The sequence below is a fragment of the Geotrypetes seraphini genome, chromosome 11, assembly GCF_902459505.1.
Source record: "Geotrypetes seraphini chromosome 11, aGeoSer1.1, whole genome shotgun sequence".
NCBI classification, from domain to species: domain Eukaryota; kingdom Metazoa; phylum Chordata; class Amphibia; order Gymnophiona; family Dermophiidae; genus Geotrypetes; species Geotrypetes seraphini.
Window position 1 is genome coordinate 51,563,960 of NC_047094.1, and position 12,061 is coordinate 51,576,020.

The 12,061-nt window shown below is 42.7% G+C and overlaps 1 protein-coding gene across 4 annotated transcripts in view; it reads left to right on the forward strand.

The window, feature by feature from the left end:
- LOC117369105 overlaps positions 1 to 12,061 on the forward strand; it is a 52,292-nt gene that overhangs the window by 25,045 nt on the left and 15,186 nt on the right. For all 4 annotated transcript variants that reach the window (XM_033963109.1, XM_033963110.1, XM_033963107.1 and 1 more), the window contains exon 2: positions 11,141 to 11,294. The gene's annotated coding sequence lies outside the window, so the exon portion shown is untranslated. The remainder of the gene's footprint in view (positions 1 to 11,140; positions 11,295 to 12,061) is intronic.

Below are 12,061 nucleotides of genomic sequence, written 5' to 3' on the forward strand. Positions count from 1 at the left end.
CCCGGCCTCGTTCTGGATTTAAAAACTGTACTAAGTGCAACCGGGTTATCTCCATCACCGATCCTCATCGTTGGTGTGTGGAGTGCTGAGTCGTGTCCCTGTTGTGCGACTTTACAACTGTGGGCTCTTCGTCGACAGGTGGCCAAGATTCTCCAACTCTTTGGCCCCATGGATCCTGCGGGACTGGCCTCGAGCTCGGCCTCAATGCCATTGTTGGGCGTCTCGGCCTTGAAGTCCTCGGTCTCGAAGGCTCCGGCCTCGGCCCCTCCTGCTACTCCGGCCTCGGGTAAGTCTCCTCTTCCATCCTCAGGTATGCCAGCGAAGAAGCCTACCTCAGAGTCTCATGTCAGCGCCACCTCGTCGGTGTCTTCGAGACATCAATCTAAGCGTGCCTCCTCACGTAGGGAATACTCTTCCTCGAGGCCGCCCCCGAAGGAGCGCACTGCTGCACCTCTGACCCACCTACCTTTGGTCTCGGTGCCTATGTTAGAGGACATGCTTAAGGCCATTATTACCACACAGGTTTCCTCGGTGGTAAGCCAACTAGTCCCGACTTCGACGCCTTTGACCTCGGTCTCGACCCAGTCGCAGTCTGACCAGCCTGAGCATCCCCTCGTCTCTCAAGCCTCACCCGTAAAACTCGTCAGATTCTCTCGAGCGAGTCTTCCTCCCCTGAGTTGCCGGTGACTTTTCGGGGGTCCAGGCCGGGGACCAGTTTTTCCCCCGCTACTGCGGGGAGGCTCACCTCTTCTAAACGGCCCCGGTCTTCCCCGCCCTGTTGGGGCAGGTCTCCGACCTTGAGTCCATTCAGACACACACTTGTCCTCGAATTGGACTCTAGTGTATGTTCCCCATCGAGGCAATTGCCGGCTTCTAAAGGGCCTGCTTCGAAGCCTGTTGGGGATTTTTCCTATACCCCGCCTTCTCCAAGGCTTCCCCAGCGATTTCCTCAGACCCCGGGGTCTTTCCCAGTCCATCTGGCATAGGGCCGTTCCTCGACGCCCCCTACACGCCTTGGTCGAACCTCTTCGTTCATGGGACTCTGAGGCTCCGGCTTACTACTCCAGGGAAGTATCTACCTCTTTCTTGGCCACACCCCGATCTCAATCGGAGTCTCCCCTGGAGTGTAGAAGGATTTATGGTTCACTTAGCAGTAATATAAACACGTTATATCTCTGTTAAGTGGTCTAGAGAAAACCATAACCTCTTATTCAAGTCCAAATATCATGGTCTAATTATACGACACAAAACCCAGGCTAATGAGAAATATCTTTATTATGAAAATAGAAAAATATAATTCACAAGCCAGCTGCAGAATCTAAATATTGTTCAAAATATCTAATTACACAAATGAAACTCAGTACATGATTATCACAATCTAATGGTTAGACAATTGAGTAAAACTTCTTGTTAAACACACACTATTCCTTATAATAATAATCCCTGATTAACAAATGATTATATTATCACCCAGGTAACTTTTCAACCCTTTACCTTTATCAATGATTCCTATCTAATTCCCAAGCTAATAAAAGTAATTTCCGTATGCTCACCCTTAATTAGCCTCTCCGGCACAATTAGGTGGAAGAGAAAATTTTCTTGTCAGCTGGAAGACGTCAGGAATACCGTTGTAAAAGTTACACGTGTTGAAAATCCTTGATGAGGCTATAAATCATCAGCAATAAGTTCCGTTTATCTGTGCTAAGTTCAGAACAGTTTTTAAATGTCCGAATTTCTATCTCTTAGGCAGAGAATCACACAAGGTAACTTACAGGTCTAATTATTGAAAGAAAAAGTTTACAATTAGAACATCTGTGAGCAGATCTGAGCTTCCCCGGACCTTATCACAGACTAACTAATTATTAATTAATTAGCACCTTTCTTTTCTTGAATCTCATCAGATGACTTCCTCGGACCAATCCAGAAACAGAACTTGATGAATAGCCTTTCTGTATAAAGTATCATGTATGCTGGAAGACCCAGGGCCGTTAGACAGATAAGAACAGAATAATTTCTTCAAGATTCACACTGTCCCATTATTAAAGCACAGATGAATGCCCTTGAATAGCAACATTCGGGTACATCCCCATAATGCATCATTCTTCTTACTTCTTGCAAAATTCATGCTGGAAAGTTGCTTGCAGAGAGATATTCTTGAAACAATGGTTCAGGCTTGATGACATCATGGAGGCCTAACCTTCAGGTGTGAATACGGAAATATCCCTACAGTCCCCCCTTTTGGAGGAGAAATAACTTCAATGGAGTTAATTTCACCTTCAACCTAACTAAGTAGGAAAGGATCGACAAGACCCAAGGTGATATAAAAATGCATAAACATAAGCAATACCATATAAATCAGCAATAAATCAAAGATATCAATAATCAATGGATAATAATCATAAAGGCAAGGGCAAAATATATGAACCCAGCCAAATAAATGATAATAAAATCACTGAATAATGGCAATATATGATAAAATCAAAAATCATAACTACTTAGCAAGGCACAAAAGGTATGCCAAAGCAAAAGTTAAGACAGAAAGATCATAATCAAAAATACGGCTAGCAAAATTACTCTTTCATAGCCGCAATGAAATCATGCATTCTTAAGTCAGTATGTGATGGTTTCTGTTGAATAAGACGTCTAATCCGGATGGTCTCATAGAGTGCAAAAACAGAGAACCCAAATAAGAGAACCCACAAGATGGCAAAAATTGGAATAACAACAGTGATAAAAAGATCAATACTGCGGGTATCAACAACTTCATGTACATTGGAGGAGCCAATATGAAAGTCCTCAATATGAAGCTTATCATTATCAACTTTCAGTTCAATGGTGTGGGAAGGCTTTGTCATCAAATATTGTTCCACTTCAAGAGTAAAGTTGATGTGATGTCCACGGAAAACATCCAGGATTTCCAATTCAGTTTCAGTAGGAGTAGAGTCCAAATGGAAAAGAGAAACATCGAAAGAAGATGGTCTGGAGCAAGATCTGGAACGGGAAGAGGAAGAAACCAGGAGAATCTTGAAGGACAACACGGGACTGCGGACCAGGATCGATTACTTTGGTACCAACGCCAATCAGCAGGACAACCAGGAACAGCATCGGCAGAACTCGTTTCGCCATCTGAAAAACAGAAAAGAGAGAGAACAGCCTAGGCTGTTGCTAGGTTAATGTCTTCATCACAACAATGGTTTCATCCTGGGCAAATTTACTGGGATGACATGGTCTCAGTTGATTAATGTGGACCCATTTAAGGACATCTGCACCTGGAGAATTTGATTTGATGCGAATTTGATAAGCCACAGGTGAAGCTTTTTCCACTATAGGGAATGGACCATGCCAACTTGGCAAAAATTTACTTTCTTTGGCCTTGGTTTTGCCAAAATTGTAATAGAATACCTTGTCGCCAATTTGGTATTCCTTTGTGGTAGTCCTATGATCATAATAGGCTTTTCTACCTTTAGCAGCAATTTCCAGATTTTTCTGGGCAAAGGAAAATGCACCCTGTAAATGTTTACGTAAATGGGTGACATATTCATGAGCAGTAGTAGCACTGGAAAGATTTACATCATTAGTTCTATACAACAAATGAATTGGTAATGTCATTTCTCTACCTGTCATCATTTCAAAAGGCGTCACCCCCGTAGAACGGTGAGGCGTGGCACGAATAGCCATCAGTACCAAAGGTAACTTCATGTCCCAATTCTTACCAGAGGTAGACACGTACTTCTTCAGGATCGTGATGATAGTACGATTCACTCTTTCCACTTGTCCCGATGATTGAGGGTGATAAGCTATGTGCAATTTACTTTTCACTCCGAGCATCTTCCACATATGTCGCATCACATCCGCAGTGAAATGTGATCCTTGGTCTGAGTCCACTCTCATGGGCAAACCCCACCTACTGAACACATGATTCAGTAACAAGGTAGCGGTAGTCTCTGCCGTACAATTGGGTGCAGGCAAGCACTCAATCCACTTTGTAAACAAACAAGTTACAGTCAACATATACTTATTACCTCGGGAGGAACGGACCACTGGGCCAATCCAGTCAATCTGGATGTCGGACCAGGGCATGACCAAACCCTTCTTTCTCAAGGGTGCTCGGTGAAGTGGTGTAGAGGGTTGAAATTGACAACAAGTCAAGCAACCTCTCGTATATAACTGCACATCTTGCCGCATATGAGGCCAATAGGCCACTTGCTTCAGTGTCTCATAGGTAACTTCTTCACCTCTATGTCCTGCACAAGGTTCATCATGGGCATGTTGCAACATGATTCCTCGATATGCACGGGGTACAACCCACTGCACAATACCATGCTTACTCGTCCGAGTGAGCAGGTTCTGATGAATCGAAAATTTCTCTCTGGAGGTGTAGAGTATCCTAAGTTCTTCATCCTTCTGATCGTCTTCAGACAATGGATGATCCTGTGGATTCTGTATGAAGTTATAGAACTTTCCCAGGATAAGATCGGTCTTCTGAGCGGTTACAAGATCAAAGGAAGGGATATCATTACCCCACTGCACTACAGGTGTTTCAGCTACCTGTTTCGCTTGGCGTCGAGTAATAGCTTGTACCATCGAAAACAACTCTTCAGGGCATTGCCATAGTTCACCTGACAAAGCACCTTCTTTGGCCAGTTGATCCGCAAGGTCATTTCCGATCTTGTCAGAACTATTAACCTTAGCATGACCTTTCACTTTCTTCCAGTAGATGGTCATGTCATTGTCTCGTACCAATTGATCTAAGGCTAGAATCAAGTCGCCATGATGGACAGGCTTTCCTTTGGAATTTAACATGTCCTTCTTTTTCCACACGGGTAAGTGAGACACAAAGTTTTGACGCACATAATCAGAATCTGTACAGATAATCAGTTCTGGGATCCCCTTCTGTACTGCAGACTGTACAGCGACCAAGGCTGCTACAATCTCTGCGTATTGGTTGGTTTTAGCACCCAATCTATACTTCAAAGTTTCCATAGGTGTGTCGACATTCCACACTATACCTACTCCTGCGACCAAATTATGGTTCGAGGTCTGGTGGAAGGCACAGCCATCTACGTAGACTTGAGGTATATTGGCACATAGCTGTTCATCGTAAAGATGATGACGATGGGGTTCCTCCTCTTCTGGTGGAACATCAGGTTCCGGTATACCTGTAAGAGAATCTTGTTCTGTACAATCATGCAATTCTGCTATCCCTTGGGCTACTGTGTTACGATGTTTCAGTGCATACTTTACCTGTAAAGGCCATCCTTGGAGAGCCAAAGTCCATGAGACTATTCGGCTATTGGAGACACGACCAGTCTTGATCTTGTCACTACCCAAGAAACTAATGGGTTGATGACAAGTCTCTACAATGAGTTTTTCTCCTTGGATGTAACTCCGAAAATGTTGAAGAGCCCAAACAGTTGACAGTAGAGCTTTCTCACATTCAGAATACTTCTTCTCTACATCGGTGAAGCCTTTGCTTGCATAGGCCACCACACGCTTGTCAGAGTCATATTTCTGGTACAGGACAGCACTCATAGAGTGTTTGGAGAATCCTAGTTCGATGAAGAATTCACGACCACTCTCGGGGTAGGACAAGCAAGGAAAGCGACTAAGCTGCTCTTTCATCTCTTGCATAGCATCTTCCTGTTCAGGACCCCACGTCCAAGGTACATCCTTCTTTAGTAAGGCAACCAAGGGTCTAGAGATCTCTGCATACTGATCTATGAACTGTCGAGAATAATTGCATATTCCTAAAAATGAACGAAGTTCCGTCAAATTGGTAGGTTTCCTCAACTGTTGTAGGGCCTGTATCCTTTTCTTCTGTGGTCGAAGACCTTCAGAGGAAATGTCATACCCTAAATAATTCAGAGATGTTCGGCACCATTGACCTTTGGCAAGGGTCAATTTAGCTCCTGCATTTTGCAATTGTTGGAACACATGTTCTACCTCTTCCAGGTGTTTCTGAAAGGTGGGACTCTTGATCAGGATGTCATCCACATAGACTAAAGTTCCTCGAGCTTCCGCATCTGGAAGGGCTTTATGGAGAAATATGTTGAACTCAGCTGGAGAGTTCAGAAAACCAAAAGGTGTTCTATTCCACGTGTACTGTTTCTTCCCAAAGGTAAATGCTAGTTTGTATTGATCCGGTGGATGTACAGGAACTGTCCAAAATCCAGAAGCTAAATCCAAGCTGGTAAAATACTTAGCTCCTTTGATGGTAGTCAAGCTCTGGTCAAGATGGGCCATAGGCCACCTAGACAAGGGTACCCGCTTGTTTAGCTGTCGGTAGTCCAAGGCAATTCTCCAACTGTTATTCTTCTTCAGGATTGGCCACAAGGGTGAGTTGTATGTACTGTTGCAAAGCCTAATGATACCCCTAGTTTCTAGGGTATCAAGTATCTCTTGCACGGACTCATATGAGGCCAAAGGAATCTTATACTGACGTACGAAGACGGGCTTACTGTGGAGATCCGTAGGAATCTTGGTCACATGTAGATCAGTCAGACCAGTGTCATAAGAATCCACTGCAAAAAGGTCTCGATACTTGTACAACAACTGTGTGAACTGAGCCTTTTCTTCATCAGAAGAGCACGCATCAGCTAGGTCCACTTGTTCCTTTACCATAGCATCAAACTTAGAAAAAGGTTGGTTGGAAGAGATTTCCACTTGGTCTTCAATCTGTTCTTGCAAAGATGAAGAATCAATGGCATTCACCGCTTTGGATTGGTCAGACAGAACTAACTTCCTGGATAAAATCAAAAAATCATTCTCCACTGTTACATGGGAAGTCGTTGCATCATATGGCCAAAGGAAGTCCAGTGAAATGAGTCCTTTAGGTGAGGTAAAAATATGGTCCAGTATATCCCCCCCCTGGCAGGGGTCAACAATGGAAGACAAGCTGCCAATGATAGGCAATGTTACCTCAACATCAGGAAAAGATTCACCCACTAGAAAACCCAAATGTTCTCCAGCGGAGAGAAAGACTTCCGTAGGTTGAGCATTGACAATCAATACATGGAAAGAAGAGGTAGGTACATCAAGACATGGTAAAGCACCTAGAGAAAGACCATGCTCGAGAAAAGAGGAATTCGGGTTGAAAAAGCCAATATCATCGAGCATGCGTTGACCATGAGCCAAACGAAGAGGCAGAGCAAAATCCTGCACAAGGCCAGGAATCTTGATGTCTTCAGCACAAACCACTTCACAAACTTGAGGAAGAAGTTGTCCAGCCTTCAAACCATCCATCAGGTCCACATCTTCTACTGGGGTGCCTTGCAATCTGCTCCAAAGCACACCGTTCACCAAATCAACGTAGACTCCTAGACGAACAAGACATTCTGATCCCAAACACAAGGATGTGTGTAGGCCTTTCACCACAGAAAAGTGATGAGTGAAAGTCTTAGAACCCAGAGTCAGCGAAAGGCTACAAACCCCAACAAGAGGCTTGACCCCCTGACCTGGTATAGGTAGGTGAGTAGAGTGGCGCCGAACAAACGGAATTGATGTGGTTCGCTGAAGTTGACAGTAAAAAGATTCACTAATAATGAAGATGTTTAAACAAATGATAGAACCTTTTAGAGAGGGAACTAAGCTAACTATTGAAGCACATTTGGCCTCAATACATGACGAGCCCCCAAAATCTGTAGAAGGATTTATGGTTCACTTAGCAGTATTATAAACACGTTACGTTTCTGTTAAGTGGTCTAGAGAAAACCATAACCTTTTATTCAAGTTCAAATATCATGGTCTAATTATACGACACAAACCCAGGCTAATGAGAAATATCTTTATTATGAAAATAGAAAAATATAATTCACAAGCCAGCTGCAGAATCTAAATATTGTTCAAAATATCTAATTACACAAATGAAACTCAGTACATGATTGTCACAATCTAATGGTTAGACAATTAAGTAAAACTTCTTGTTAAACACACACTATTCCTTATAATAATAATCCCTGATTAGCAAATGATTATATTATCACCCAGGTAACTTTTCAACCCTTTACCTTTATCAATGATTCCTATCTAATTCCCAAGCTAATAAAAGTAATTTCCGTATGCTCACCCTTAATTAGCCTCTCCGGCACAATTAGGTGGAAGAGAAAATTTTCTTGTCAGCTGGAAGACGTCAGGAATATTGTTGTAAAAGTTACACGTGTTGAAAATCCTTGATGAGGCTATAAATCATCAGCAATAAGTTCCGTTTATCTGTGCTAAGTTCAGAACAGTTTTTAAATGTCCGAATTTCTATCTCTTAGGCAGAGAATCACACAAGGTAACTTACAGGTCTAATTATTGAAAGAAAAAGTTTACAATTAGAACATCTGTGAGCAGATCTGAGCTTCCCCGGACCTTATCACAGACTAACTAATTATTAATTAATTAGCACCTTTCTTTTCTTGAATCTCATCAGATGACTTCCTCGGACCAATCCAGAAACAGAACTTGATGAATAGCCTTTCTGTATAAAGTATCATATATGCTGGAAGACCCAGGGCTGTTAGACAGATAAGAACAGAATAATTTCTTCAAGATTCACACTGTCCCATTATTAAAGCACAGATGAATGCCCTTGAATAGCAACATTCGGGTACATCCCCATAATGCATCATTCTTCTTACTTCTTGCAAAATTCATGCTGGAAAGTTGCTTGCAGAGAGATATTCTTGAAACAATGGTTCAGGCTTGATGACATCATGGAGGCCTAACCTTCAGGTGTGAATACGGAAATATCCCTACAGTACACTATTCCTTATAATAATAATCCCTGATTAACAAATGATTATATTATCACCCAGGTAACTTTTCAACCCTTTACCTTTATCAATGATTCCTATCTAATTCCCAAGCTAATAAAAGTAATTTCCGTATGCTCACCCTTAATTAGCCTCTCCGGCACAATTAGGTGGAAGAGAAAATTTTCTTGTCAGCTGGAAGACGTCAGGAATACCGTTGTAAAAGTTACACGTGTTGAAAATCCTTGATGAGGCTATAAATCATCAGCAATAAGTTCCGTTTATCTGTGCTAAGTTCAGAACAGTTTTTCAATGTCCGAATTTCTATCTCTTAGGCAGAGAATCACACAAGGTAACTTACAGGTCTAATTATTGAAAGAAAAAGTTTACAATTAGAACATCTGTGAGCAGATCTGAGCTTCCCCGGACCTTATCACAGACTAACTAATTATTAATTAATTAGCACCTTTCTTTTCTTGAATCTCATCAGATGACTTCCTCGGACCAATCCAGAAACAGAACTTGATGAATAGCCTTTCTGTATAAAGTATCATGTATGCTGGAAGACCCAGGGCCGTTAGACAGATAAGAACAGAATAATTTCTTCAAGATTCACACTGTCCCATTATTAAAGCACAGATGAATGCCCTTGAATAGCAACATTCGGGTACATCCCCATAATGCATCATTCTTCTTACTTCTTGCAAAATTCATGCTGGAAAGTTGCTTGCAGAGAGATATTCTTGAAACAATGGTTCAGGCTTGATGACATCATGGAGGCCTAACCTTCAGGTGTGAATACGGAAATATCCCTACAGGAGGATGATTCTTCTTCTCGGACCTCTTCCTTTTCTCGTTTCATCTCTGACATGGGCAGAGTTCTGCACTTGGATCTTCAGTCCGACTCCCACTTTACCCAGGAATACCTAGCGGAAATGGGAGTTAACAATGTGCCCCGTGAGGTGCTTCGCCTTCCGTTGCATCAGGTTCTCCGGCAGATGTTTCTCCGGAACCTGGAGACACCTTATGCGGTCACGGCTATTCCCCTTCAAGTTGGAGTCCCGTTACCGGACTATCCCGGTGAAAGGGTTTGAGAGTGCTCAGCTTTCCCACCAATCCTTGGTGGTTGAGTCTTCCTTGAAGTCTAACTCCTCGGAGGTTTACGCTGCCGTCCCCCCGGGCAGGGAGGGACGTTTGATGGACAAATTTGGTCGCCGCCTTTATCAGAATTCGATGATAGCGAACCGTGTCCTTAACTACAATTTCATCTTCATGTCCTACCTCCGGTTCAGTATAGATGCCCTCCGCTCGTTCCGGGAGGTCGTACCTGAGACTCGGCGTCAGGAGTTTCGTCTCCTCGAGGAGACCCTCTCCCAACTGTATGTTTCAGGCCTCTTACGATGCCTTTGAATTGTCCTCGAGAGTTACAGCCTTTGCGATCGCCATGCGTCGCCTCGCTTGGCTCCGGATTGTGGATATGGATCCGAATCTACAGGATTGACTTGCCAATCTCCCGTGTGTGGGTCATGAGCTCTTCGATGATTCCATCGAGGCAGCCACGAAGCGCCTCTCGGACCACGAGCGGTCCTTTGCGTCTCTGGTGAAACTTAAACCTAAAGCCCCTCTGGCTTAACAATATAAAATTCCTCTCGGGAGGTATCCACAAAAATCCACTTCTGCTTTCTCTAGGCCTCCTTTGAAACGGCCACTGCAGCAGCAGCAACGTCCACCTAAGACCCAGCCACCAGCCCTGGCGAAGCCCAGGCCGTCCTTTTGACAATTCTAGTCTGAGCCTTCAGGCTCCCTTCCTCCTGGAGTCTTCCCCCTTCCCCATCAGGGGTCGTCTTCATCATTTCTATACCCACATGTAGAGAATATCTGCCTGATGTCCCTGGATAACACCTGTTACGGTAAGTACGGTAACTGTGCTAAATGACCCATCCAGTCTGCCCCTCCACAGCATCCACATATGAGTGAAAGAGTGGTTCCCTCTGTGAATCAGTAGAGATCCAGGCTGGAGTACATTAAATAAATGGAGAAACTTGGGGATATATGTAACCAATATAGAGAGGAGGGGAAGGAGATGCAAAAATTGAGAAAATATGAGAGACATTATTACCCTGGTAGTACCATGTAGAGCTCTTGTCTTTATGAATATAACAAGAGATTTCTGGGCAATCTTTTCCCTGGTGCATCCATTAGTAGTACTTCCTGCTGTAAAGAGCAAGTTCATCTCGCTTTATTAAGTCAAAATGAATGACCTTTTTGGTATTTTTCTTTCTTAAACTGGAAATTACATTTCTTGCTCTGACAAAAGTTATAAATGTCATACCTGATCCTTCTACAGATATGATTCATTAACACTACTAATCTTTATCTCCCTCTCCCCAAATTGTATTATATAGGTTATCAGTCTTAGCCAAGGAGTGAAGAAAGGCCCATCTTGAGTTCTTGATCTTAGCTTACACAGCTTAATGTGTGGACATTTGCATGGTTGATGTTGACGTACGGTGATCATTTTTTGAGAATGTAGTCCTCACAGTGGTGGTGAATTGAGAGGTAAGCAAAAGTCCAAGGTTTAATGCCTGGCCAAGGTGGAAAAGAGCTTAACACATATCATAAAGAAATTGTAAGTAGAAATAAAATCTCTCACATCTTAGTAGAAACCTAGGGGTCAATTAAAATCAAAATTGGTGTAACTTTATTTGGACACCTAAAATTTGAAGAATTTTCAACTGAACATAGGTGTGACCTTTTGAATGAGAATTTTCATAAATTTAGTGGCATTTTCAACACAAAAATTAACCAAATTTAGGATTGCAGTTCCATTTGTTCTGATTTGAAATGCTCATGATTCTTCTTTACTAAAGGTCTTCTCATATGGGAAAAATGCTTTTGTAGAAATCGGCTCTAAGAAGGTAATTCTGTAAATAAGGTGCCACCATTACATAGAAATGACCATGAGCCTGCCAATATTCTGGTTACATGCTGGCTATAAGATGTAGCCTAAATATGATAGTGCTTTGTTTGAAGGTAAGCATATATTTATGGGTAGAATGCACAGTTACTTAAATAAGTAAAAAATGAAGCACATGCAGAATACAACCCAAAAGACAAGCAGATCACACAACAAAAGAAAATAGTCAATTTATTAAACATAGAAACATGACAGCAGATAAAGGCCAAATGACCCATCCAGTTTGCCCTTCCACAGCATCCACTATCTCCTCCTCTCCCTAAGAGATCCCAGATGCCTGTCCCATGCTATCTTGAATTCAGATACAGTCTTCATCTCCACCACCTCCATCAGGAGACTATTCCACGCA